The sequence below is a fragment of the Nyctibius grandis genome, chromosome 5, assembly GCF_013368605.1.
Source record: "Nyctibius grandis isolate bNycGra1 chromosome 5, bNycGra1.pri, whole genome shotgun sequence".
NCBI classification, from domain to species: domain Eukaryota; kingdom Metazoa; phylum Chordata; class Aves; order Nyctibiiformes; family Nyctibiidae; genus Nyctibius; species Nyctibius grandis.
The window spans coordinates 89,315,020-89,332,303 of record NC_090662.1 but is presented as its reverse complement, the minus strand read 5'-3'; the positions used below and the strand labels follow the sequence as shown (position 1 = coordinate 89,332,303).

Below are 17,284 nucleotides of genomic sequence, written 5' to 3'. Positions count from 1 at the left end.
ATCTTGCTACTTAGTTCTTATACTTAAAGGGGATGGAGGGATACAAAGAATTAAAAACAACCCATAAAGGTTTTATCAGGATATTGATTATGTTCTAATTTAAAACTGAGCAGTGCCTTGAATTTCTAGTGGTGTAAACAAAGTGTTCACCACTGCCAACTATTCAAAAATCCTTTTTGCATTTTAAAAATGGAGCTAGAGATATCACTGCACTAGCTATGATTGCAGTGATTTTAGCTATAGGAAAAGTTTTTGTTGTCATCAGCCCTACAGGATTGTTCCATTCTTCTTTCAGTTGCAGATGGACAGTTAAATGTGACAGCTAAACCCAGTTCTTGTCCTTTTCAAAATTAAAGCCATGAGAATGCTCCACATCCCAGATTTCTGTGCCCAAGAGTAGAGCAAGACAATACTCTGCAGAATAAACATAATTCATTAAGCTTTGCTTAATAGGAACCTATTTTTTAAATACAACCAGACCATCAGTTTTCAGGAAGATTTAGCTATGCCTCACACTTGGAGGGGTAATAAGCTGATCCTAAGGAAATGAGATCACTACGCAAGAAGAAATTTTAAATCAGTTTTACTTTAAGTTTCTATTTTCCTTAGGAAATCCTATTTATTTTTTTTAGCCTTTGCAGAAATGTTCTCCTTGGCTCTCAGACTGAATGTAGCAATTCTTAGCCAAAGTAACTTTTCAAGTCCTAGTCCTAATGTGGATGTCATTATACTACAAGAAGACCTCTGTGTAGCTTATTTTCCATCCATGATGATGTCTGCACCAGGACTTTTTTTCCCCACATTTTATCTCAGCTGGAACAGTTTAAACATCTTGATGTTTCAAAAGTTGGGTCATGATTCTTCTCTGATTGCTAGTAATAGGTTCTCTAATTGCTAGTAAAATACACAGCATGTTCTTTTTTTTTTTTTTTTCCTTTTTGCATTTTGACTGGGGAAGTAATGCAGGGTAAAAGTTCTCCTGACATGCTTTCAGAAGACTCCTTACCATCTTCGTTTCAAGAACAGATTTAAAAAATGCTTTCTTCTTTCACAGCCATACTCTGAAGGAGAAGTGGTGATGTGCTACCTGTGTGCTGTGCCTGAGCCTGTGCCTGGACCTGGAGTAGCTAATGAAGGGAGAGAAAAGGCAGAAGAACAGTGGGGGAAGCTGTCCAGCTATTTTCATATTTAAACACGGTCTAATTAGATATGATGACCTTGTACTTGCAGATGGAAATTGCTGGAGAGGAGGGTCAAAGTGATGAAGAGGACTGGAAGAAAGTCTGTCAAGCACTAATGTCTGAGACAGGTGATAGAGAGCAGTAGCTCTGAAGGAAAAGTGGGAGAATAGTTGATTTGGGAGGTAGTCCAAATGAAGGAGATGAGAAGGTGACAAGGAATAAGAAGGAAAGGTAGAACTGGACTGCAGCTGCTGAGATGAGCCTGGGAGAAGAGAAGTACAGCTACGAACACGGGATGAAATGGTACAGGTGTTGAGTGCTACAGTGGTGAAGAATTAGAGATCACAGATGTGAGGTCTAGTGAGGAGGGGAAAAAGTAGGTTGTATTCGTCTCCAGCAGGGAGGCCTGTAAGCAGAAATAACAAATAATCATATACACAGGAAGGAGCTGAAGAAAGGAAAGGTGGGAGGCAGCTGCCACATATAGGGCCAGATGGCAATTAGTGTCTCTCGCTGGCAGGTCTCAGCAAGGAGCACAGCAAGCCCAGCGAGTGGCTTGCTAGGCACTGTCAGTAATAAAGTACTTGCATAAGGCTTGCCTGGGCCTGGTGAAGGGAAGAAATGCCGCCTCAGCACAACCCCAGGTGAGTGGGGAATTGTCAGCTTCAGAGCCATGTGCTCTGTGCCAGTCTTGGGGGAGCACACGCTTCGGGCTGTGCAGAGCCACTGCTCCTGTGGGGCTTGCTCTGCTCAGCCTCCCTGTTTCTAGCCTGGCTGAGTCCCTCAAAATACTCCTTCTCTCCTTCATGGCAATAGTCACAGCCCATCCTATGGAGCTTTTCACTTCCACACACTTTTGCAAGGCTGAAGATTAGCAGCTGTGTTTCACAGATGGGGAACGTGAGATGCTCTTGATCCATTCTGTCCTGTTTATAACTATTGCAATCTATGTTGGATGGGAAGTGTCTTCACTTTTGCCTCATTAGGGGAGCTTAGCAGTTGGACTCCCGACACCCAGCTGAGTATTAAAACAATGTATGTGACTTTGCTATCTGATTTGACTGAAAATAGTCAATGAGAGGAGAGCTGGGAAGGCCATCCAAGTGCTTGGGCTGTCAGTGTGGAGACCAGCTTGCTGGCTCGCGCCGCCTGCCCTAGCACTGATCCCTCTAGAGCAGGGGTATTACCGTGAAGCCATTTTGTTTATGTTGAGCTCAGTTACTGCCAGATTACATCACTATTGTTTTAGCAAAATAACTTCTGCAAGGGGAAGAATCAGAAGTGAGGACATTAAGAATTCACTACGCTTACAGCTGTAGTGCTCAGATTTCTGCCGCTGGCGTAAATGATGCTTCGGGCAAAGCAATAAAACTTCCCCGTGTCCTTAGCAATCCTGCATAGAAAGAGTTGAGATGGGCATTACTTCCTTCTCACCTTAGCAAAGGTGTGTGCACCCTGTTTGACTCGTCAGCCTTGTTTAGACGTGCTTAACTCTAATACTAATAATGAGCCAAAAATAACCCAACACACTAAAAAAAAATAATCCAAAAGCTGGGTTTTGATTCCAAATAACATTGAGGTTGAGAATGTCTGAAACGCATTACTTTCTGATTAAATTAGGTGACTAATTCCAATGTTTGTATTAAAATAACTAATTCCAATATTCGTATTAAAATAACCATTTCCAGTGTTCATCCTCAAAGAAGATGAAATGCATTTTGAAGCAGGCAAGATTTGGATCGATGCAGTACCTAATAGGAGTGCATTTCATGGTCCTCCACTAAGACTAGTCCAGGCTTTTCCCCAAATGCTTACAGCCTGTAAAATACAAGAATTTGCAGGCTTAGAAGGAAACAATCTCCAAGAAACTGCAATTTGGATTCCCACTGTGTTTTTCGGAGACATGACCATCACCTAAGGGAACTGATGTAATGTCCCAGCAAAGGAAGAACAGACTCATGTCTCTTTCTGCCTTTCCTTACACCCTCACTTCCAAGTCAGCTGTTTTGTACAGGGTTTAAATCAGGGTAGAACTTGGCCCAGGACTTTCATTCACTCATGTTTAAACCTTCTGCCTTAGAAGTTTTTCTTGGAGAGGAAACATGACTATCTGTCAAAGACATTTGCAGTGTAACTCCACTGAAGACAATGAAGTTATACCAGGAATTAACTTGGCATATAAACTGAGATTATCAACCACATAATTAATCAATTTCTTTGGGACTTGTGTGGCTGAGTCCCTTACTCAGCTTCAAAAATCTCAGTCCATATCTTTTGGAACATTTTTTTTTTTTTGGTAGTGGTGTTTTGCGTCTTGCTTTAGATCTTTGTTTGGATTTAGTAACATATAAATGCTCTGGCTAAATTTACAATCTGAATACATATCTTCATGAACTTGTTATTGTTCCAGCTAATACAAACTGAGCTTTTGGGGGAAAAATGGAAGCAGGGTTTTATTTGAAAAACATCCCCCTTCCCCAAAAGCTACAGAGTTCAAAGGTATTCTAAGAAAAATAACAGTTCTCTGCAGTGAAATAACTGGATGATGACTCTTTTATGCCATGGGAATTTTCAGCTATAAAAATGGCCTGAAAGTAGTCCCATTATTTAACTTATCAACAAGTCCGTTCCTGGTGCCGTGATGATGTGTCATCAGTAAACCATACTTGGCAGGAGACACCAGAGTGGTTAAAACCAGAGGTCATAATGATCAAAAGGCACTTTCACAAATGAAGTATTTCATTTTTTTAAAACTTATATGTTTTGTTAGAGAGCTCATCCCCCATTCACCCTCTCAGAGGTCCCTCCTGTAATAGAATTTGAGCCCCCTTGGAGCATGTGGTGACCTCCAGCCTGCAGGATGGAGATGCCACAGGATTCTGGCATGGGATGTGCTGCCTCCTTAAACAGCTACGTGTCCACCTTTGGCAAGTAATGATTTGTTTTAAAGGCACAACCATGAGACTTTAATTTGCTCCTGAAAGCGCAGGTCGTGGGGGTGTGTGTGTTTGTGTGGGGAAAGTATGAACTTATAATGCAGAGTCCTTTTCGGATCCTGGTACATCATGGATGTAAACATGCAGTCATTACTTCTGGCTCTGCGTCCGTGGGCCTGGGTTTGACTCAGTTTTGACAGTGTATCTCTCGTAATTCAGTGATGTGGGGATATGAGTGGTGAGTGAGACATCAACAGGAGGATTTCTCTGCCTTTCCTCCTCTCTTGGTTTGTTCACTGTGGTCACTTCTGATGTTGAGACCTCACGTGCTTGTAGTAAACTAGAAGGTAAATTTAATGGAACAAAAAGAGATCAGTGAGGGGAAAGGAAAGGAAGAACTGTACCAAGTATAAAAATGGTCTGTTTTACACTGCCTTGCTGTCTCAAACTGTGCATATCTTATGCATATTTTAATCACGGTCTCAAGCAGTGAACTGTTCAGAGAAATTACTGCCTATGCCTGTATGGTTTGTCCTGTAACAGCACAGTGAGGTCCTCCACTGACTGACAATATAAATATAAAAATTATATATACTTTTATATATAAACAATTAAATATAAATATCAAAAGTATATATACTTTTAAATATACTTATATATACTGTATAGCAGTAGATATATAACAGTATATATATATAACTGTGTGTATATATATATATATATATATACACTGTGTAATAGTAAATACAGACTAGGACTGAACAGCTATGTGATGAAATGTGTTGCTCTTGCCTTTCAGGAGGTTATGTTGCTTAGTGTAATGTAAGCCTTTTTTCTCCAGTGGTAACGATGTGGGCTTCAGTTCTGTGAACCCGAATCTGAACATCAAAAATGGTTCAAATTTCTTTTTGTTCTGGTGGCGTATAAAAGGACTGGAATACCTGTTTGAAATCTCTGTCTTAATCCCCCCAGCAGGATCACGGACCAAACCAACATCCCATGTTCAAGTACTTCAAAAACACTGGCATACTTCAAATATAAAAATTAAGCCCTGTATATTGTATTTATCTTTACACTAAATAATATTTTACATGCTGAATATGCACATAAACTCCAAAGAGTGCTTCAGATGCTAATTCAGTAGGTTTTTCAATTAGATGTCAATAACTGACCTTAGCTGTTTGAAAGGACTGTGCTACTGTGGTAGAGACAGAGAGACAGAGACCATAGGCCTACTCATCTGTGGTTTTCAGCAGTCTTCATCAGGGTATTCATCCTTTGGCCTGACCAAATGTCAGTGTAATTAGTGTCATTTTTTAAATTGCTGTCACTTTTCAGTTTCTATTACAAAGTTTTGGGGAGTATTTCTTTTGTTAGTGGCAATTTCAGTTTATCTCAGACGTAACTGCATTTTACTGCTGTGCGAAGTATCTGATTTTAGGAACTTTTGAGTGGAAAGGGTCTGGAGAAAAGTAACTTGTTTCAAGGAGCTCATCTGAAACTCTGGCAGTACATAGCGTGGTGTATTTACTAATTTCATCTCAACTGTCTAAATAGCAGACTGGAAGGAAGCACTACATCAGATTATTTTGCAAGCACTTATCAATTGTAAGCAATGAAGTAAACAATAACTTGTGCTTTTATCAGAGCATGCACATTAGTTTGCTTCTGCTGCCAACTGAAAATCAACATAAAAAATCATTGATTTCAGTGCAAAGAAACTAATGTAGGTGCTCATGACGCGGAAAGGTGAGCCATCCATTTCCCGACTTGCACAACGGTAATTGCTCTGTCTATGTTCCCACTAATTTCCAGGGTGACTGTTTCTGCTCTCTTGATCACCAACCAGTCCACGTGTGGGCTGCCAGGCTTAGGGGTGCTCCCTGCCTGCGTATGCCCAGGGACAGGGTCTTGTGGATGCTCCAGCTCTCCTGCAACATCTAGCTATGCCCGGTCCTGCTTTCGTAGGCTTGCAGCCTTTGCACAAATAGAGTGTGATGTTAGGGAATTGTTAGCACCCCCAGGCTAGAGGCAAAATTTGCCACTATCCAGAGACTGGGGAGAAAACAATCTTGGCACAGGCATGTTAGAGGAATGAAGGCCACTTTCCTTATTCAGTACTGAATATGGAAAATACAGGAGCCATTTGTCAAAATCTTTGATTATAACCACATCCTAATGTTAATAGTAGGAAGTGTTTCTTGTCTTGCTTCTGGCATGGTAATGTCACAATAGAAGAATCTCTCCATATATTCGTCTGTAATAGTTTGCTGCGAATTTCACAAAATACGCAGTATAACAGTCATTCATCCCACTGCCAGTGAATGGGAGGATTTTTGTAGTAATATTCTGCCCATTGCCTTCAGTCCCGGAGATACTTTTTTACAATGGTTACTGCATGTGGAATACAAGTAGGAGGCTTAATTTATATCACGTTATCCCATTATATAATATATTGTTCCAATATAAGGTTGTTTATTTCACGTCTCCTCTCATGTAAAAGATAAATGATCAGACTGGTGTGTCTAATGGTTTTGATCATTTTAGGAATGCTGTGTGTAATATGTATACTTCTACCATTCTCCTCTCTTGACTTCATTGTATAACTTGTTATGTCGTCCCTTTGTGAAGACTAAACTTTCTGGCATGCTATTACTAACACATATGGTTTTCCAAAACATAGTTAATGGTAACACCTCCAGATGTTTGTGTGTCTGAGAGTATATTTGTGATCAGGATGTAGAGCAAGTCTTGCAGATGAAATCACACAAATAACTGTTGCTTTTCTAGATGACTGACACAGGTAAGATTTGAATTTGCATGCAGTTTTGAAAGACACTGGGCCAAGTAAATTAGAATAGGATTCTCAGTATAAAACTTTGACATAAACTCAACCCTCCATCTCGAGGTGAAAAATAAAAAAGTTTGATTTATTTGAGAAAGAATTGAAAAAAAGAAAGAAAATATTTTTAGAAGAAAGAAGAGGTAGAAAACCTTTTGCTTTAAAAATGTAGTAGTTCATTAAGACAATGGCAAGATGGCAAAAATTTCAAGGGGCTGTAGCTTTTTTTCTATTTTTTTTTCCTTACATTTGTCCCAGTGTTGACTTTAGAAACCATCCCACTCTACTCTTTAGGTCAAATTAGTTTGTCACCTTTAAAAAGGAAAAAGAAAGGAAACAAAGGAGGTAATTCTATAATACTTTAGATGGCAAGATGATCTTCTGGTTATTGTCAAAGCATTTTTGTATGAGCTTTGAACAGAAAGGCCATTTTTTGGAAACAAGCTACTTTATTAGATTTCTCTTTCAAAGGAAATGCCTGAACACCTCACCATTTGTTTTCAAAGAACCTGTAATTTAGGAAACATAGATTTAAAACAAACAAACAAACCCAACCTCTCTAGCCTCCATTTTGTTCTTTTATTCACTGCAGTGTTATTTTGTATTGCACTGCAGAAACGTGTGGGACTAAATTGTGGTGTTTTGGTTTTTTTTTTTTTAACCACATGCCACTGTTACAGGGAGATGGCAAAGACGTACCTTCTTGGCTGTAGCATCCACCAGCTGTAGCATCCACCAGCTACTCAGCTTCAGCTGATCTGTATGTACTGAAAGGGTTCAAAGTTGATTTTGTTCTGTCGGTGCTGAGCCTGGCTAAAGGCGCAGTGAGTTACCTGAGTGGCACCCCTGAAAAGAAGGGCTGGCTGGCTGTTTTGGGGATGCTTTGAGCTGCTCCTAGGATGGTGTGGAGCTGCTGCCTCATCTCCTTCCAGTGCAGAGGGAGGAACATGCATAAGCACAGAAGGAAGCAGCGGGCAGTGCAGTGCAGGAGTGGGGATTTTTGTTGCTGTTCTGGTTTTGGGTTTGTTTTTTTTTTTTCCATTTGTTTTGGTTTAGGGTTTTTTGTTTTGGTTTGGTTGTTAGTTTTGGTTTTGTTTTGTTTTGTTTTGTTTTTTAAGGCTCTCTTTCAGCTCTTGCTCCGATCCCTGCTCTCTCTCCCTTTCCATGCTCAGAAGGCAAGACATGAATAGGAGGAAGTGGAAGAAAGGGGAGAGAAGTGAAGTTGCCTTATTAGAGAAGGTCCACATGTCCTGGGAGAGCTGTGGACCCCTCTCAGGGAGCCAGGGAGGGAGTATGTTCTCATGCCTGAAGGAGATGAAGAAATTTTTCAAAAAAAGTGAAAAGCCAGTTCTGTGTGAATCCCTACCAGTCGGGGTAGGGACTGGTCTACAAGGCCCAGCTGTTCTGCAAGAGCATCCTGGCTGCCAGCAGCAACCTGGCCATAAGTCCTTACCTCTGCCTAAGGGGGAGGCTGATGGTAAGGAGCTCATTGAACCAGTTTGCCTGATGCTGGGGTTAGTACTTGATAGTTTTGGAGGCTGGCTGGTGTTTCACCATCCTACTGACTGCCGTTCTTGCCAGGAGCAAAAGATATCTGACAAACCCATTCTGGAAAGGTGCAACATACTCTCTTGCTGCTAGGCTGAAGACTTAGTGTAACTCTAAATGCTTAAAAATAGGCTTTTATCAGGCCCTGGTGAGTCAGCCTGAATGGGAGTGCAGTTAGCATACTGTGAGCAAGGCCACTGGCATTAATGCTGGATCACTGCCTGTATTTGTAACCTTCACGATGGCAAAGGGGACCTTTGTGAAAGTGCCTTGCTGTGCTGCTGTTTCACTAAGTCTGTATAGATCAGTACAAATGGTAACTAGAAGTGGCATAAAGTATACCTTCTTCTCTCATTTGCCCCAGAAACTCAGTGATGTAAATGGATGCAGACCTTCCTATTTCATTTTGGTAGACAGTACTGTCTATTTCTGTGTGGTCAGAGCCTGAACAGACTATCTATCACTCTCTTGTCCTCAGCCCGACTGTAATAATTTTCTCATCTTATTTTAAGCCTGTGTGTACTTTATCAGACAAGACTACAGCTCACATCAAATGAAAAACAAGCTGTTCCCTGGCTTTTTCTGTGATACACTTCATTTCTTCTACACCCACACCCTGGCTTTTTGGGGTTGGCTCCTGGAAATCTCAGATAACCTGGAAAAACTTTACATTGCAATTACAATCCAGCTGGAGTAGGATATATGAGAAAATCTTGAAAGTTCCTATGTCCTGTGAAATTTCCAGCTTTCTTTGACAAAGGAGCTTAAGTGAACACCAGAAGTTCGTAACAGCCCTATTGACTGATTTGTGGCTCATTGATCAATAGATGCATGCCTCTAAGGGGCTTGTGTCACAGGGAAATGAAGAATTAGGCAACAAAATACACAAAAAACTGACTCATGGATTTTTCATTATCTTCTTTTTTTTTTATAAGCCTGATGACATAAGCATTGATAAATGTTACATCTTTTTAATACAGTGCACAATACAATATTTATGGGAACCCATTCTTTTCAAATTGCGCTATTAGTTGATTTTTGCATTGCAGCTCCTTGGCTACCTGGAATTTTAAAGGCAGGAGATGAGGAATTGTTTTCTTTGTGACAGGCTCATTGCCACATACCTGAACCAGACACCTGGAGAAGTTCCCAGAAGAATGAATGGAGAAAGGCATGCAAGAACAGATATATATTAGACAGTGACATAAACCACAATGGTTTTCAGGTTTGTGTGACTAGTTACTAGCAACAGTGTATAACCTTCCAACTGCCTCTAGCATCTCATGGAAAGCGGTGGCAAATGTCCTGACAGCTGCTCTCATGTTTTATCTGTGGGGTTTTTGTTGTTTTTTTTTTTTTTTACCCTCCCTCCTTTTCTCTGTGCTGTTAAGACATCTGTTCCTGTTACTTGCTTGCCACCTGGAATCTTGAACTTTTGTTTGTACCGGCATTTTTTTTTAAAGCAAACAGCTTTGCCATTACACATGGAGAATTAAGAGACAGGAGCAGAGAAGCTCTTTAAAGGACAAAGGTATCATTTCCACAGTAGGGTCTGCGATACTAAAGAACAAGGAAAGTGAACGGCAGAAAGGCTGTGATCAACAATTGAAGTAAAACATAAGTTACATGCTATGGACCACATGCTTCTTTCTCACAGTACAAATCAGCATGTTGTGAAGTGGAGAAACGATTAGCTGAAGAAGAAAGCTCAGTCTGAATAAAGGTTTTCTAACATGCTGTAGAGATACTCATTTCTAGAGGCAAAAAAAACAACCCTAAGGGAGATGGGACTGGTAGCCACCTAATGGTATGTAACAGCACCACTTGCAGCATCACCTCTTTTCTTTTGTGGAGGAGACTGGAAGAGTAGGTGTGGGTGGAGAGCAACTTTTCATAAATCACTAGTGACCAGAGCATGTTTAAATCCGAAGCCTAACTGGTGATCTGCCTAATCTCACATCACTGCTCATCCCATACAACCGATGCCAGTAGGGACAATAACTCATCCCAGAACCTGGAAGTAATGATTTCCTATCAGAGCTATGACATGTTAGGATGGGCAAAGATAAAGACTGCCAACTGGTCCGGCCAGTACACTACAGTGTGGCGTGCTTAGTTCCCAGTACTAGTGGCAGCATTAAATGAATTTAAAATAATTCATTGTTTTGATAAACAACTATCATCTCCTATCTCTGGCTGCAACTACAGCTTTATGAGCACTCATTTGGTGCCTATAATGATGTAGGGGTTATTATTAGCCTTCTGCTTGGAATCTGGATACACAATCCTGGGAACTATTCAGAGTAAACTTTGAAATTATGTGTGTGTGTGGCAGGGGGAAAGCATGATCTAAATTTAAATGCCAAATTTCTGCTCTCATTTTCAATGCTTAAGGGCATTCAGCTAATAAATATCGTATGTCTTCAAACAAAATAAGAACCACAGTAGTAGATAATGGATGCTGTAAAACCTCTGACTTATCTCAAGTCTGAAACTTGGAGGATTAACATAACTTAGTTTATGATGTTCATTACAGCTGCCAGGAGACCTGGCCCTGCCTCCCCAGAGTGCAATAGCTACAGGGAGTGTTCCTGTCTCAGCTAGCTAATTAGCTATACTTAGTTAAAAGTCTCTATTAAGAGGAAGCTCTGCTACATTTATTCATGCTGAATAATGAGCTATACCCCAAAAATCTGAGGTGCTATCTGAGTGAGATTCTCTTGTCCATAGAAATTACACAGATAGCTAAGATAACAAGTCATATATTCAGGACTCTTTCAGTCATTATCTCATTCAGTGGTTTATTCAGTTTAAAGTGACCTTAGTGATGGGATTTTCTTCATTCCTTTTACATGAGGCTGCAAACACCAAGTTCCTGTTTGTTCTAGGGGGACGTTAAAGAGCCCACGGCAGTTTTGCAAGTGTATTGTGTCATCTTTCCCTGTCAGGAGCCTCTCCTTTATTCTGAGGTTCTGTAGGTACATGCCACCGCAGTGGGTAACAGTGTCAGGTGCTCAGGGATCCTTCAGGACTAAGGAAGTTTGCAGTTATGATGATATTAACTTCTATTATTTTCTCAGGCCAGTGTGATAAACCTCTCTGGCTGAATTGTTCTTTTAATGCTTTTTTTAAAGAACACTTCCTCAGTTTCACCCAGTGTTGTTTTTAGAGTGAGCAGAGACAATATAAACAATTCCACTTTCTCTGCCAGCATTTGAATAAAGCAATGTACATTTCTTTTTCCTGTTACTGCCCTGCAGAGTGCTGTACACTGACTGCAGCAATCTGCGTTTGCTTAGCCGTTCACAATGACATCATATGAGCCGTGAGGAAACACAGCTCTGGGAATCTACAATTTGACAAGTAAGAAAACCTCCAATTGCTCATAATGAAGGCTGATGCAGTGGCTAGGGAGCCAGTCTGAGACGTGGTTTACATTCCTTGGCTTTTCCCAGAATAATGGGTGATTACATTTTCAAAGCTGTTAGTGTGCTCAGCAGGGCAGAGAGGTAGCCAGTGTGATGCCCAATAGCATTTAAATAGTGTTGGTCCCTAAGGATGTCCTTCCCCTGTGTTCTCCCATCCCTCTCTCCCCACCAAGTCTCTTGTCACGCCCTAGTCTGTAGCTCTCCAAGTCCACCCATCCAGTCGTGCTGATTCACATGTTTGTGAGGATGAGCTTTACCTGGAATTAATGAAATTATCCTGATTCAAAAGATGCTCTTTTCCCAGGACTGGTTTGTGGGGTTTTTTTGGGGTTTTGGTTTTTTTTTTTGGTTAATGCTCATAATTCCACTGATCCTGAGAAAGGCATGGTGCCTCCAACAGCCAAAGTGGCCAAACCGAGAGCAGAAGGTGGTCTTGTGGGAAAGGTGGGGAATGCTTAAACTGGCTTTACTGCTGGAGGAAACACACCCTAACACCTGGTGATTTCACTTACACCAGGGCATTTCTAGAAATTTCTTTTGTTACCTATCTTCCTCTTTCAGCCCCCAAGCAGCTTTTGAAAAATTTGGTCTTTAGTTTCTCTGCACATTCCTCAGCTTCATCTGGAACCTGGGTGTAATGGTATTGCTGCTGGGATAAATGGATTATCACTGCAGATAGGCTGATGCTGACAAAGCAGAAGTGTTTTGGAAATATAAATAGCACTTTTTATTTGGATACTGAAACAATGCTTTCACAGATGTACCTTTAAGGAAAGCATTCATTTTATTTTACTGTTTGTTAGAAGTTACATTTTCAATGAGCTGTGTAGAGACAGCAAGAATATAACCATTGGTTCCTTACTGCTTTTAAAAAAGGAGGCAAATTTAGTTGGCATTTTTAACTTTCCTGATGCACCCTGACATAACCTCCTCAGAGATAAAGATGAGTCTTGTGGTCTCACAAATGACTCTGCTGCAGGGTGGGATGAACTCTTCAGCTCCAGCTGAGTTCAGTCAAAGCTGGGACCTTTGCTCACATTTCTTACAGGAGCAAGGGTTATTTTTAAAGTACTCTGATCCCCTCTTTATTGTTTTGGTTTCATATAGAAGAAAAGATATGGTCTTTAAGGTCCATTTACAGGTATTGTTCTGCCCTGTGGGCTTGCTGTTTAGAGGGCAGAGCACCTGGGAGGGCTGTGGCACCTCCTGCTCATCCACCTGAGGCATTGGTGACGGAGCCCCAGTGACATGGAGCCCCAGGGGGGCAATAAAAGCCACAGTGATCCTGCTCCTGCCCCCCAGCAGCATTGCTCTGTCATGCTTCTGCTCCAGGCAGGCTTAGTTACTCTATCTATGTGCTCTACCTGTTATCCTGGAGGATGAACAGTCAAGGCAGTGATTCCTGCTCTCCCCACTGTTACAGAGGTCAGAACTGGAGGAGTAATTTTGTTATTCCTCCCCATTCTCTGAATTCCCTCCTCTCCCATTCTTCAGGGTTTAGCCCCCCCAAAAAAAAGCACAAGAAGTGGCAAGAAGAGATGAATATTTCACTACTCTAATGGAATGAGCACGGTCTGGTTAGAAAAGTGACATATGTTATACTCTCATTTTTAATTAGATAAAGTACAACATTTAAAGGTATGTCACTCATTGATACAGGAGGTAAGAAGGCCAGCACTGTGTGTTTGGGAAAGCAGAGAAGCAGCAGGCTCATTGCAACCTGTGGTCACATAAGCCACTGTGACAGAAAGTGTTGGTTGGAAACAAGAAAAACATTCCTGGAAATAAAGCGACAATGAAAGGGCAGAAAACTCACATGCCACTGAAATTATTCCTAGAGGAACATGCATCAGGAGGCTATTTTCGATCGGGATGTTAAATTGTTCAACAGCTGGGAAGTGCCCTGCCATTGCTCAACGTAGCTATATAATTCTGGGATGACTTTTGTACTGAATTCTTCCTTCCTCGAATGGAGCCTGAGGCACAACCCACTGAAGTCACCGACAGCTTTGCCTTTCTTTCTGTAGGTTGAAGCTCATGCGCCTGGGGAGTTGTTTAGGTGCGATGAGATAAGCATTGTTCTCAAAATTGATACCAGGAGCAGCCCCACCCCTACAAGAAAGAAGACTGAAATCCCTGTGCCTGCAATAGCTGGGAACAAGGAGGCTTAGGCTAAATTCCTGCATTGTAGAGCGCTCTCCTAAAGAGAGAGCTTCTCATCTCTCCAATGACTTCTGTGTGAGGCTTCTTGCAAACATTGCACTAGTTTTTCAAGTGTTTCGTTTGCTATTTGTGGCTTGCCTGCACCCGGAAAATAATCTTCATGTAAATTACAAGTGCAACTGCTGTGTCTCAACAGCTTTTATGTGGATAGGCTTACTCCCAGTCTTTCTCTTACGAAACTTGTTTAAACTAAATCAACTTCAAAAATCATTGGGAATAGGATTGTTAGGCCAAATTCTGACTGTGTGTGCAGGAAACTCCTTGAAAACTGCCTGGCTACTTTTTCTCCCCATTACTTTAATTTCTCGCTTGCTTGCCTGGGCCTTCCACATCTGTCTATATGGTGCCGTCGGGGAGCACTGCAGCTGCTCACCAGTTACTGCTGGGGGAGTTTAGGCACTTGCTGTGGAGCGTGTTGGCAGGGTTAGTCCCTTGGAAGTGTGTACTTTACAAGTGTCCAATTTTGGTCGAAGGCACCACTCCAAGTGCTTACCTGTCTCTTCATGCCATTCTGACTAAGCCAAAGGCCTCACCTATTTATTCCAGCAGAACTTTCTTCAAGCCACACTAATTACTAAAGAAAGCACGTAGCCTAACAGAGGAGGAAAACAACATCCCACAACCATCCATAAACACACAGCTAATGAAACATGGACAACAACTGCTAGCTGGGATTAGACATAGCTGTTGCTTCATTACTGTCTTGCTCCACCAGACTTGATCTAGCTTCCTGCTAGCTGCATCCAGAGTGCGTAACGAATGGCAGATGGACACACTGTAAACCACAACAGGCGACTAATGAATCCAAAGAGGTATCACAGGGTTGTGTGCCAAAGGGGTCATGGTAAAAATGCTGGTTTAGTACAATGATAGGCCTGAGAGAGGGGGATAGGGTAGTTAAATTTATACAAGGAAAGTAAAGGAAATATGCAGAGAAAAATGAATATCGTTATAATTATCATTGCCCTTGTTGGTAGAGATGTGACTGGAACTTTTTTGATGAAAATGTTGCCATTTTAGGCTATTGCCCTTCCAATGCCACCCTTCCATTTTCTGAAAGAAAACCTGAAATACTTCAAATTTAGGTAAAATTTCATGGCAGGTTTCCCCATCCTTTTGTTTGACTACCCTATCTTTCTTTTCCTGCCCTTTTAGGAAGGAATTTTATTTTTTTTTTCACTAGAAGGATCTTAAGACAAAAAAATGTGATAACTTTTCTGCTAACTATGGTTTGAACTAGTTCATAGTAAAAACATTCCAATACCCTTTCCTCTTACTCATCTGAATAACATCAGCCACATTTCCCACCAGGCTTTAGATTTCAGTATCTGTGTGAGTCTTGATTCTGAAATATAGGCAAGTAAGTTGTGATCCACCCATGCAGAGGACAAGTCTATGATTTAAGCCAAACTGACTTCACTTTAATTCCATTTGAAAAGATTATGTAGTAGATAAACTTTCTTATACTTCTCTCCAACCAGACTTCAATTGCAAGTATGCAGTTCTTCTTCCTTTGATCAGGAAAATAGCAAGTATCATAAAAAGGGGGTTAATGAGTAACTAGTCACTCTGTAAACTTGGTGCATGGCTGCACAACTGATGGCCTATGGGTCTTTTCCATCTAGTCCTGGCAAAATTATTTTTCCACTGCTCTATAAGATGATAAAGTATATTTGTCTCCAAAAGCCCAATCTGAGCAAATTCCTATAATATCGTTTGGTCTATGGTTGTCAAAATTTTGGATGATGCCAACTTAAAAGATTGGGATATCTTTAAAAGGCATTTGAAAGACTTCCTGATCACTTCAGTGAGGTTAGATTTTTTTCAAAGGCCCAGATCCAACATCCAGCCTCTGATGAAAGTTCTCATTTACCATAAGCATAAGTATATTTAAGCACTTAAGATGCAAATAGGGACCTAATCAGATTTTCCAGAAGCACCAAGTTTCCTGGCACTTATTTGCAGCTCTAGGGATGTACTTATGTTAAAAGTCCCTGTTCATAACTTGTAATTTCTATAGGTTTCATTATTTCTAAGAAGCGGTACAACCCCTACTAGTTTTGCAAGTACTAATGCACCTATGCCAGTTCAGACTTCCGTTATAGATTGTATCAGCAATATATCTAATTACTCCTATAGCTTCTATTTTAAAATAATTTGAAGTTTTGTGTGTTAATATGGAACTGGATGAACAATGCTATGGTATACGGGACAGCAAGGTAGAGGTGGAAAACCACAGATATAAATCAGGAGCAAGTACAAAAATGTTAGTTTTTTGTTTCCTCAGAGGTAATCATGCTAACAATGTTTTTCTGCAAGTCAAAGCAGTATATTTTTCAGCTGCAAATTCTACCAGCAGTACTCCAATAGAGAAAGACAAGTAAGAGAGGCAATTGAACGGCTTAGTTGAGAAATCATCAGGAAGCTTTAAATGATTTTGGATTAGGTTCTTAAACCTAAACAAATCAGTGCCCAAGCTCTTGCACCCATCTTACTTAACAGACAAGAAATGTATAGTTGCTCACTTGCACAATCAGCTAAACACAAAAAACCTTGGAGGCTTAGGCTAAGATCTAAGATGTGTTAGGGATCTATTTGCAATAGCTGGCTTTAGCCTCACAAGAGTAATTTCTCCAAGATTTTTTTCTAGTTGATCGATAAGGCTCCTGCATTGGATTACAATCTAGAGGAGCGTGTCTCTGTCCCTTGGGTAAAGAGCTGCGGGGACCGAATGCCTACATTTAAGAATATCCTTCCTGCTTTTTCCATCACATACATCCAGCTTTCAATAATGTTAAGGATATTTGGATTCCTTGAGTGTGCAGGGTCATTTTGGCATACTGTAGGAAGGTTAGGGACAGTCCAAGGCTTTCTGTGAGTAAAAGGAGAGCCTGCGATTCTTCCACAGTGAACTGTTAAGAAAACTCGGCTGCTTCTCTGAGTAAGAGATGAAAGAAACAAGGGGCCAAAACAATCAGCATCAACTGACCAGGTCTGACTTGTGTTTGTATTGCAGAGTGGGTAGGTTATCAGCCTAAATAAAAGCTGAATCCAGGCTTGACCCGTCCATTTCATCCAAGTAAAAAGTAGTTTATCTTAAGTCTGAGGTTTTTCTTTCTGTTAACA

General features: G+C 40.9%; 1 protein-coding gene across 1 annotated transcript in view; it reads right to left on the bottom strand.

Moving 5' to 3' along the window:
* RERG (RAS like estrogen regulated growth inhibitor) overlaps positions 1-17,284 on the bottom strand; it is a 111,325-nt gene that overhangs the window by 19,275 nt on the left and 74,766 nt on the right. The window lies entirely within an intron of this gene.